General features: G+C 60.5%; 1 protein-coding gene across 2 annotated transcripts in view; it reads left to right on the top strand.

Annotated features, from left to right (window-relative positions):
• Positions 1 to 2010: 2010 nt before the first annotated feature.
• IL11RA (interleukin 11 receptor subunit alpha) overlaps positions 2011 to 9752 on the top strand; it is a 64775-nt gene continuing 57033 nt past the window's right edge. For both annotated transcript variants that reach the window (XM_065598646.1, XM_065598648.1), the window contains exon 1: positions 2011 to 2192. The gene's annotated coding sequence lies outside the window, so the exon portion shown is untranslated. The remainder of the gene's footprint in view (positions 2193 to 9752) is intronic.

Raw genomic sequence — 9752 nt, 5'->3', positions numbered from 1 at the left:
CAGCCATGCCCCCTCCGGCACGTCCCCGGGGCACAGGGCCCCAGAATACATGGCTTCCCCTGCCTCACCCTTGTTGGGGGGACCCCTGTGTCGGGTTCGGGGCTGGGACACTGAGGCCTCTGCCTCCTGCCCAGAATCTGCACAGGAGACAGTGCCAGCTTCCCCCAGTGCCCTCTGCCAGCCTGTCCCAGCCGTGCCCTGGAAGGAGAGGGGACTCCATCCACACAGCCTGTTCCATCTTGGGTCCCTCTGCTACCGCGGCCTGTCTGCAGGCCACAGGCTGAGCTCTGCCAAATCCATTTCACCCCGGGTCGCATCCCTACTATGGTGCCCCATGCCCAGCGGTGCACTGCCTGTGTCTGACCTGTGAGTATTGGCCTCAGTGGGAACCCTGCCACCCATCTACCTCCGTGCACTCTGCAGCTGGCACGTCCTCGAATGTATCGCCTACAAGTGCTGCCTCTGGCACCTTCACCGCTCCAGACCCCCAGTCCCGTGGGGCGGCCGGCTCTGCTCCCGGGCAGCCCTTCCCCCGGCCCAGCCCGCAGACAGAGGCATCTCTCTCAAGCCGCTTCGCCCTGCTCCTGCGTCGCCGGAGGGTACCGTGCCCTGAGCGCGCCGGGGCTCTCATCCGGCTGGGAGCAGTTACCCAAGCTGGGCCCTGGCCTCGTCCAGGAGCAGGGCCAGAGGAGGCCGGCAGGGCTGCAGGAGAGAGGAGGCTCGGGCAGGGGGAGGTTTTGTGGGCCCAGATCTGCCCTTCCTCCCCCAAGGGGCCTGGGCTTGTGCAGATCTCGCCTGATGCAGCCGTCCTGCACTCCCACTTCCCTCTCTCTGCTGGTCTCTCCAACCCAGCAGGCGCCATCCGACGCTGGGGAAACCCCCTGACCCGAACATGGAGCCAGCTGCCAGCCAGGGCCGGCTGCTGGGCGTGGAGTCAATGCTGTGCCCAGGGCGCTGGGACTGCCAACCCGCCCTCTCCCACCTCTCACTGCAGTGATGCTGGGGGGCTACCAAGGAGCAGGGGAGCTGCAACCCCTTCCCCAGCCTCCTTCACTCGGCAGCCGCTTCCCAGGAAGGCTCCTGACCTCCGGCTTCTGTGTCTCGGGGAGAGCTGGGTTTGGTGATTTGAGGTGCGCCCACCCCAACCCCCGCATTCCCCCAGCACAGTGATTACCAGCACAGCTCACTCCCACCCCACTACCCCCCTGTCCGGTCCCTCCCCTGCCCCGATAGCCCTGGAGCGGGTCTGGGGGCTCCGTGACGCGGGCAAGTGCCCCTCACGGAGGGCACCCAGCTGCCAGTGCTATCAGAGCACCGGTTCCCCCTCGGGTGGCACGGCACAGGGCGGGAGTGGGCTCTGCTGGTGTCCGGCCCTGCTGGGTTTAACACCGTCTCCTCCAGCCGGGGCTGCGGTGGGCACCCCTGGGGGTGGCGGGTGCCCAGTTGGCACCCAGGGGAGCCCTGCTCCAGCTAAGCGTCTGGCAGACAGCAACACGCCTCCTGCCAGGGCCCTTGGCAGACCTGCGGCCTCTCGTGCCCACCCCCGCACGTCAGGCCTCCCCGTGACCTCTGTGGCCCTACGCGGCTCCGCTCCCCGGGGCGGGACCGGAGGCTGCACCCAGCCAGGCTGGCGAGGACCGTTACACCGTAACCCCCCCCCCCCCGTTTTAAATTGCAGTGGAAATCTCATCTTGTGCCCCCCCCTTCTCCTGCGGGAGAAAAGGGGGGAAGTTGTAACAAGCGGGAGGAAATGTGGGATTTTGCCCAACAAAACGAAAATGAAAAAAAAAAGGGGGTGAAAGTTTCCCTGACAACACCCGAAGTTTGGGGAACCACTTCAAACAAACGACAAAACTTTCTTCTGACAACCGGTGATTTTGCTTCTGTCCCCGCAGCTCCCGCCGGGCCCACGGCCGCCGATCGCCCCGTGGCGGCGGGGCAGCGCAGGGGCGGGCCCCGGGGCCAGGCAGGGGGATTCTCCGATTGGGCAGCGGGAGCCCCCGCCCCGGGCCAGCGCCTCCCCCGACGTGCCGGGCGGGCGGGCGGCTCCGCAGCCCGGCTGGGGCGCGCCATGGCGAGGGGCGCAGCGCGCCGGGGCTCGGCGGAGGGTCGCTGCGCGCAGTGAGAACCGCGGAGCGCAGCGCAGCGCGCCCGGCCACCATGCGGCTCCCGGCCCGGTGACAGCGGGGAAGGTAAGAGAGCGGGGCGCCCGGACACCGCCGGGATGGGCGCAGAGGGGGCGCCGGGCGGCACCAGGGGCCGTGCGCTGCCGGACCCCCCCCCCCCCTCCGGCCCGTTTGCGGTGGGGGCTGGAGCGGGCCGCGGGGCTCCCCCCACTGCCCTCCCCGGGACAACCGGCCCCAGCGCGGTCCGGGGGGGCCCTGGCGGACGTGCCCGTGGGGAACACGAGCGATGCGCCGCTGTTTGTGGTCCGAGCCCTGGGCAGCCCCCGCGGCCGTCTCCGGTCCCTGCGTGCGGCGCCGGCCCGTCCTGGCCGCGGGGGGAGCCGGGCAGCCGGTGTCTGGAGCGATCTGGGACCAGACTCCCCGCAGCCCAGGGCTGGTCAGACCCGCCCCAGGGACAAGCCTCCGCTGCCAGGTGCCACTGGTGGGGCTGGAGCTGACCCAGACCTGACCGGCCCCGGTGTTGGGGGTCAGGCCGGGCCGCAGGGGGCTCGCGGGGGGGCGGGGGCTGAGTTTCGCTCTGACCTGCAGCGGGAGCAGGACCAGAACCCCCGTCGCGAAGGGTTCGTAGACACCTGGTCTCTGCTGGGTGCAGTGGGAAGCTCCGGGGCCCGTGGATCTAGTGCTCGGTGACGCCTCCCTGTTGGCCAGCTGGCGGGGGGCATCTCAAACGGGAGCTGGCAGAGTGGAGGGCTCTGAGGGGCTGGGGGTGGGATTTGTGGGGTGCTGGAGGAGCTCCGTGGGGGGAGCCTGGCACAGGAAGAGCAGGGGGTCATGGCTCAGCATTCAGGAACACTGGCACAGTCGGGTGTGGGAAGCTGACCCAGCCCTTCCTCCGCCTTTGCCCGCTGTGCCCAGCTCTTCACTCTTGCAGAAACCGCAGGGGGAAAAGCTGACGCGCAGACGAGTTTTTCCCCGGCGGGTGAAGTCCCTGGGCGTGGTGGTGGCACGGGGGAAGGGCGCTTGGCCTGCGCGGGGCCGGCTGTGAGAGAGATGAGCGAGTGACTCGTGCCGATGGAGACTCCGAACACGGAGACACTCCAACCCAGCCCCGGTGCAGCTGCCGGGTTTATGGGAAGCCCCTGGACTCAGTTTACCCTCTGTGGCCCTTCCGCTGCAGGACATCCAGGAGCACAGCCGGCCCCAGCCCTGCCCGACAGCTCTGCTGTCTGTGCCCAGCCGGGCTCTGCCTGGGGGCGGCGCTGGCTCGGCAGAGAGCCCGGCTCCGTGGGAAGCATTGCAGGGCTGGGACACAAAGGGCCCAGCCAGGCCTGCTGCCTAGCGCAGGCATCCACTGGAACTGAGCCCAGCTCCTGGGTATCCACTGGGACGTGTTAGGTACATTGGAGCCCCCGCCACACCGGAATGTCCCTGGGCATTAGCCACGGGCACTAGATGGGGAGTCTTAGGCCAAGTGCCTGGTGTATGTGGGGTGGGGCTGCCCCCTACAGGAGGAATGGATCAGTGGCACTGCCATACAGGGCGCTCATAGCCACCTCTGGGTGTGTGCCCGCCGGGTAGAGGCACGCTCTCATCTCCCCGGGGCGGGCCCCAGCTGGGCGGGCCCCATCTCGCTCAGTGGGTCAGGATACCCCGGATCCCTTCCCCACGGGTGCCCGTATGCAGCTGGCTGACAGTGGATGGTTACGCTGTTTGTGGGATGGACGCGCCTCTCTCCATGTGCCAGTGCGGCCCTTGTCGCCAGAGCGTCTGACCGCCTCCCCGTTGCTGGCGTATTGACCCGTAGGCAGGGCAGTGCCCCCATTGTACGGACAGGAACTGAGACACAGAGTAGATTAAGGGACGTGCCCAAGATCAGGTAGGAAGTCTGTGGCGAAGCAGGGACCTGAATCCAGGTTTGTTGGGGCGCCAGTTTAGTGCCCCATCCACTAGCCCTTCCATCCCCCTGGTTTCCCCGGGGAAGCGCTTCAGAGGGTAATGGCTCCCACGTCACGCAGGAGGTGCAGGCCAGCGGAGTGGCTCTGAGTGTCATAAGTGCCCCGTCCCCGTCCCCAGCTGGTGGCTGAGTGTCCCTAGCAGAGGGCGGGGTGGGGCGTGAGATCGGGGGCGGGGGCAGAGGACGTGTGTTGTGCTCTGGCTGGGGTCGGCGGTGGCTCTGGATGAGCCCAGGCACTGGTTACGCCGGTGCAATCATTTCGTGACGCGGTTCTCAAGGCAGCCCCGTCTGCGACCGGACAGAACCATGTTGCGTACAGCGCTGGCGAGATGGGGGGGGCGCATTGGGCCTCGGTCGGGATGAAGGCTGCTTGGATTGAGAGCAGCCGCTTATAAACGTCCCATCAGAAACTTGTCTAAAGTCTGATTTTGTGTGTGTACATGCGTGAATGCACGGACTGGGGGGGACACGGACCCACATGGGGGTGTAATGATGCTGGTTCTGGCGGGACACAACTGTGAGTGCCAGTTCAGGACAAATTGCTCAGAGCAGGGCAGTTACAGCCCAAGGCTGGGGTCCTTTGCACACCAAGGCACCAAACCAGCCAGCCAGAGAGGACTTCGGTCTCACCCCACTGGCTAACCAAAAATCACACAAGCAATTCCTTTACACACTCCAGTTTCCCAATATCAGCACCAGTGCCACTCATTATGGGGACAAATGGTTATGAAAACCAATACTCCAGTAAAAGAAAAAAGGTTCTCCCGATCCCAAAGGGCCAAGCCCCAGACCCAGGTCAATATACAAATCAGGTCTTACCCACAAATCACGCTGTTGCCAACCCTTTAGAATCTAAAGGTTTATCTATAAAAGGAAAAAGATAGAGATGAGAGCTAGAATTGGTTAAATGGAATCAATTCCATACAGTAATGGCAAAGTTCTTGGTTCAGGCTTGTAGCAGAGATAGAATAAACTGCAGGTTCAAATCAAGTCTCCTGGGATGGGTCCTCAGTCCTTTGCTCAGAGCTTCAGTTTGTAGCAAAGTCCCTCCAGAGGTAAGAAGGAGGATTGAAGACCAGATGGAGATGAGGCATCAGCCTTTTATAGTCTTTTCCAGGTGTAAGAACACCTCTTTGTTCTCACTGTGGAAAATTACAGCAAAATGGAGTTTGGAGTCACATGGGCAAGTCCCTGCATACTTTGCTGCGTCACAAGGCAAGGCGTATCTGCCTTCTCTCAATGGGTCAATTGTGTAGCTGATGGTCCTTAATGAACCATCAAGCAGGCTAGGCAGAGCTGACACCAACTTGTCTGGGGTGTCACCCAGAAGCATAGCATAAGTTTGAAATACAGACAGTATAGAGCCAATATTCATAACTTCAACTTCAAAAATGATACACATATACAGAGAGCGTAATCATAACCAGCAAACCATAACCTTGTCTTAGACACCTCATTTGACCCCCTTTATACAAGATTTGGTGCCACTACAGGACTTTGGTTACAACAATGATCTATACGGTCCCAGTTCTTGTCAATAACATCACAGGGAGGCTGTACACCCGGGGGTGTGCATGGACACGGACCCATGGGGGGGGGTATGCCTGTGAGCACGCACGGACATGGACCAATGTGCGGGGGGAGGGGGGGAGCCCAGGGGTGCACGCAGACACAGACCCACGTGGGGGTGCACATGCATTACCACCCCCCCCCCATCAATTTTTCCCTCTGCTCTGTTCCACTGAAGGAAAATCCCTCTCAGGGGAACTGGCTGGCTGGAGGCTGTGCCCACAGGACAGGAACTTCCCTTGTTTCCATCTGCCCCAGCTTGGCGCTTCCCTTTTTCTTTTCTTTCTTTTCCAGAGAGGAGTCTGAGCTGGGTGTGGATTCGGGGCATGTCTGGATCTCAGGGGTTGGGTTCTGTCCATTCCAGAGACATGGGCCAGGAATTGGGGTGCAGACAGGGACAGCCCCAAATGCCTAGTACAATAGCCTCTGCCCAAACCCGGGATCTCTGGGCTGGTTTTAGAGAGTTTTCAAAGTTGTGATGTTTTTGTAACGTGAGTGACAATTGTTTGAACATTTTCCATCTGTTTTTGTGTTTGTAAAACCAACCAATCAAAAAACCCTTTCGCCGAAAATGTTCGTTTCATTTGTAACTTTCCTTTTTTGGATGCAAAACCAAAACTCATTCAGTTGTTAAAAGCCCGACAGCATTTGGTTTTCAAAGAAAAAGAAAATGGTTTGTTTCTTCAGATAGCTTTGTGGGGAATGCGCCCTGTTTTCCAAGCAGCCCGCTCTGAGGCGAACAGGGGACACGGGCAGAGGGATGTGAAAATCGGCCCCTTCCCCTCCAAACAGTGTGAAAACTCTGACACGGGCTCTAAGACCTTTTCTCCGCAGTGTGACATACACGCTCCTGGGGGTGGGGGCCGTCTTTCTTCTGCCTTTGTGCAGCACCTCCTAACGTGACTGCGGCACTACTGAATCGCGTTTCACCCAGACTCCTGTGGGAAGAGCTGCAGCATTCCTGCCTTTGCCCTTGTCGTTAATGTGGTGAGCCCAGGTTCTCCCTCACAGAATCTCTGCACCCCTCAGCCACATTTCCGTCTCTCTCCCCCCGCCACTTATGAAGGTGGGAAAATGTGCCGATGTCGGACAGTTGTTTTGCTGATGTCCTGGGCTAGCTGTTGCTGCAGTCAGTGGAAAGGCACCTGTTGACTGCAGCGGGAATTGGACCAGGGTCAGCTCTAGACAAGACTGCGTGGGGAGCTTCAGAGGATCTGAACACAGCTGGGTGCCTGGGCAGTGTGACGGCTGGTTAAACAAGTGCAAGGAGGGCAGATTGGAAGGATGCTTTCAAACGATCACACACGGTTCTGGGTTCAGTTGACTGTAACCACTCAGGAGAAATATCCAGGCATCATTGTGGGCCGCTCGGTGATGTTTGCAGCGGTGGGCAAACATGCAGGTAAGTTGTTAGTCCCCACTGAGAGAGGGCTGGAGAATGAAGCTCTAAATCGGTGGGATGCCCTTACATGGGAGAGCGTGTTCAGTTCTGGTCCCCTCGTCTCAAAAAGGATAAAGCAGAAATAGAAACAGGCTTGTAAAAATGATTGCAGGCCTGGAGAGCTGCCTTAAGAGGAGCCTGGCAAAGATCAGGGCTATCTCACTGAGCAAGGAGTGCTGTGGACGGGTACAGAGCGTGAAGGGGGGGGGGGGGGGGGGCGCGAGTCACTGGGCGTTTCTTTCTACCCTGTCTTGTAACACAGGCACAAGGCGACGTTCAGCAGAACTGAAAAGCAACAAATTCAAAACTGACCCGGGACAATGTGCTTTTAAGTAATGTGATGAACCCGTGGAACTCACTGCCACAAGATATCGCTCCAGCCAAGAGATTAGGGGGACTCAAACCCCGAATAGTGAGGATAGTGATGTGTGTTGGGGTACCAAATCTATAGCTTAGGATACAAACCTACCACTGTCTGACAGGGTTAGACAGAAACGTCCCCCGGACGCATGTATCGCATATGGTCAGTTCTCGGAGTATGCCATATTCCTCCGAAGTGGGGCACTGGTGGGAGAGGGGACTGGGTACAGGCCTGGCCGGCTCCCCCTGAAGTCCGTGGAATGGTATTCCTGCTTTGACTCACCCAGACCTTTCTGCAGCACTTTCCTGTGGGGCTCAAACTCCACACAGGTCGTCTCAGCCCCGACATTATTAACGAAGTTGTTTTAGTCCCTGGTACATGTGGGGAGGGGAGGGAAGAGGATATAGGAACATAAGAACGGCCAGACTGGTCAGTGCGTGGTCCATCTAGCCCAGTGTCCTGTCTGCCAGTAGTGGCCGGTGCCAGGTGCTTCAGAGGGAATGAACAGAACAGGGAATCGTTGAGTGATCCATCCCCTGTCGCCCAGTCCCGGTTTCTGGCAGTCAGAGGCTAGGGACACCCTGAGCATGAGGTTGCATCCCTGCCCGTCCTGGCTAACAGCCCTGATGGACCGGTGTGATGGAGCAGGGCAGTGACATTGGGGATGGGGGACTCTGTGACAACCTGTCCTCCAGGAACTTGTCTAGTTCTCTTGCAAACCCAGTTATGCTTTCTTGTGCTTTTAAAAAAGAGCGATTGAGACGAGTGTTTTCTGCACAGTTAGCAAGAGGAGCAGCAGGACTTTGACAGCAGCCTGGGGCCGTGGCGAGCCCTCCGCTGCAGGCTGGCAGATGAGGAGAGCAGTGACGAGCAGCACGGGGGGGCCGTGCGGGCTCGTTCCCATGCAGAGGACGCAGTGCAGACCATTCCCGTAACGCTCCAGTTGGGGCGTCTCGGCTGTTACCCGTAGAAGCCCCGGGCCTGCCCTGAGCTGTGTGTGAGACCACTGCAGCACCCGCTCGGAATTCATTCCTTGCAGGCTCGGGTCTCTCCAGTGGCGCCCATGGGTTTTGGAGCCAGCCCCAGATCAGAGACGCTGCAGATGGGCGTGACCTGCTCTCGCTCAGCCCCTCTCCCTGGAGCCGATGCCTTTGTGCGTTCTCCGGGACTTTGTCCCCACCGTGCCCCAGTCCGCAGCCTCCCCGGCCCATCCAGTGCCATCGGCTTTGATTTCTGGGCGCAGTTCAGCTGAACAACTGATGGCCCGAGGCCGCCCCCAGCCGCACCTAGGCAGCCTCAGGTTCCCGGTCCCAGTTCCCTCCCTCCTCGGCGTGCTTTGCTCTGAGTGTTTACCGACCGTTACCCTGACCCCAAACCCCACCTAGCCGCGTCCCGACCCAGCGCAGGATCTCAGGCTGGGTTCGGCTGCCGTGTGGTTTTGATCCCTGGGTTTGCTGTACACGTGGCTGGCCGGGTGTGAAGTCCAGTCTGCCCTCAGGGGACGATTGTAGCAGTGTCCCATCGCTGCAGCTGTACAATCTCCCCGGCCTGAGATAAGTGACCCCGAGCATGGAACTTTGACCTCCCATTAGTTGGCTCTGAACATGCTTCAAAGAGCCCAGGTCCAGTCACCGAGTTCCCCAGACTCCGCTCAGGAACTTCAGCCGGGGCCTCGCTGCAGCCCAGACCAATGCTTTAACACCTTTCTGTTGCAATAGCATGTTCATGTTCCCAGAAGAGTGTGACGGGTGCTGGACAACCAGCCGCCGAAATGCCGCCGAGAACCGGCGTCATCAAGAAGCGATGCCGCCGAGAAGTAGCGGCATTTCAGCGGCGACGCTTCTTGGCGTTGCCGCTTCTCGGCGGCATTTCGGCGGCTGGTTGTCTGGTGGCCGCGCGCCTCAGTGGCGGGTTGTCCGGCGGCCGCGCTCCCTTGTCAGTAGGCGGGTGCACATAAACACCCCGGTGGGTGCCATGGCGCCCATGGGCACCGCATTGGGGACCACTGCTTTAAAATGGCGGACCGTCGTAACGCCTCCAGAAACCGCCCAGCGCTTGGCAGGGGAAGCAACATCCAGGCTCCCGGGCCGACCCGGCCTGGCCCTTCTGGTGTGGCAGGTGTGGTGGGAGGCACACGCAGGCGCTGGACCTTTTAAAGGAGCAGAACCGGTTCCCCCGGCCAATAACATTTGTAGCTGTGCGTGAGAAAAGTCTCAGCCCTGAGGGACCCAGCAGGCTGCCTGGGTGAGCTTGTGTCCAGCCCCTTCCAGCGCCTGGAGGTGCCCAGATGTTCATGACCGT

Source organism: Chrysemys picta, chromosome 6 (genome assembly GCF_011386835.1).
Source record: "Chrysemys picta bellii isolate R12L10 chromosome 6, ASM1138683v2, whole genome shotgun sequence".
In the NCBI taxonomy this organism is placed as follows: domain Eukaryota; kingdom Metazoa; phylum Chordata; order Testudines; family Emydidae; genus Chrysemys; species Chrysemys picta.
The sequence above is the reverse complement of the archived record's forward strand: the minus strand, read 5'-3'. Positions and strand labels throughout refer to the sequence as shown.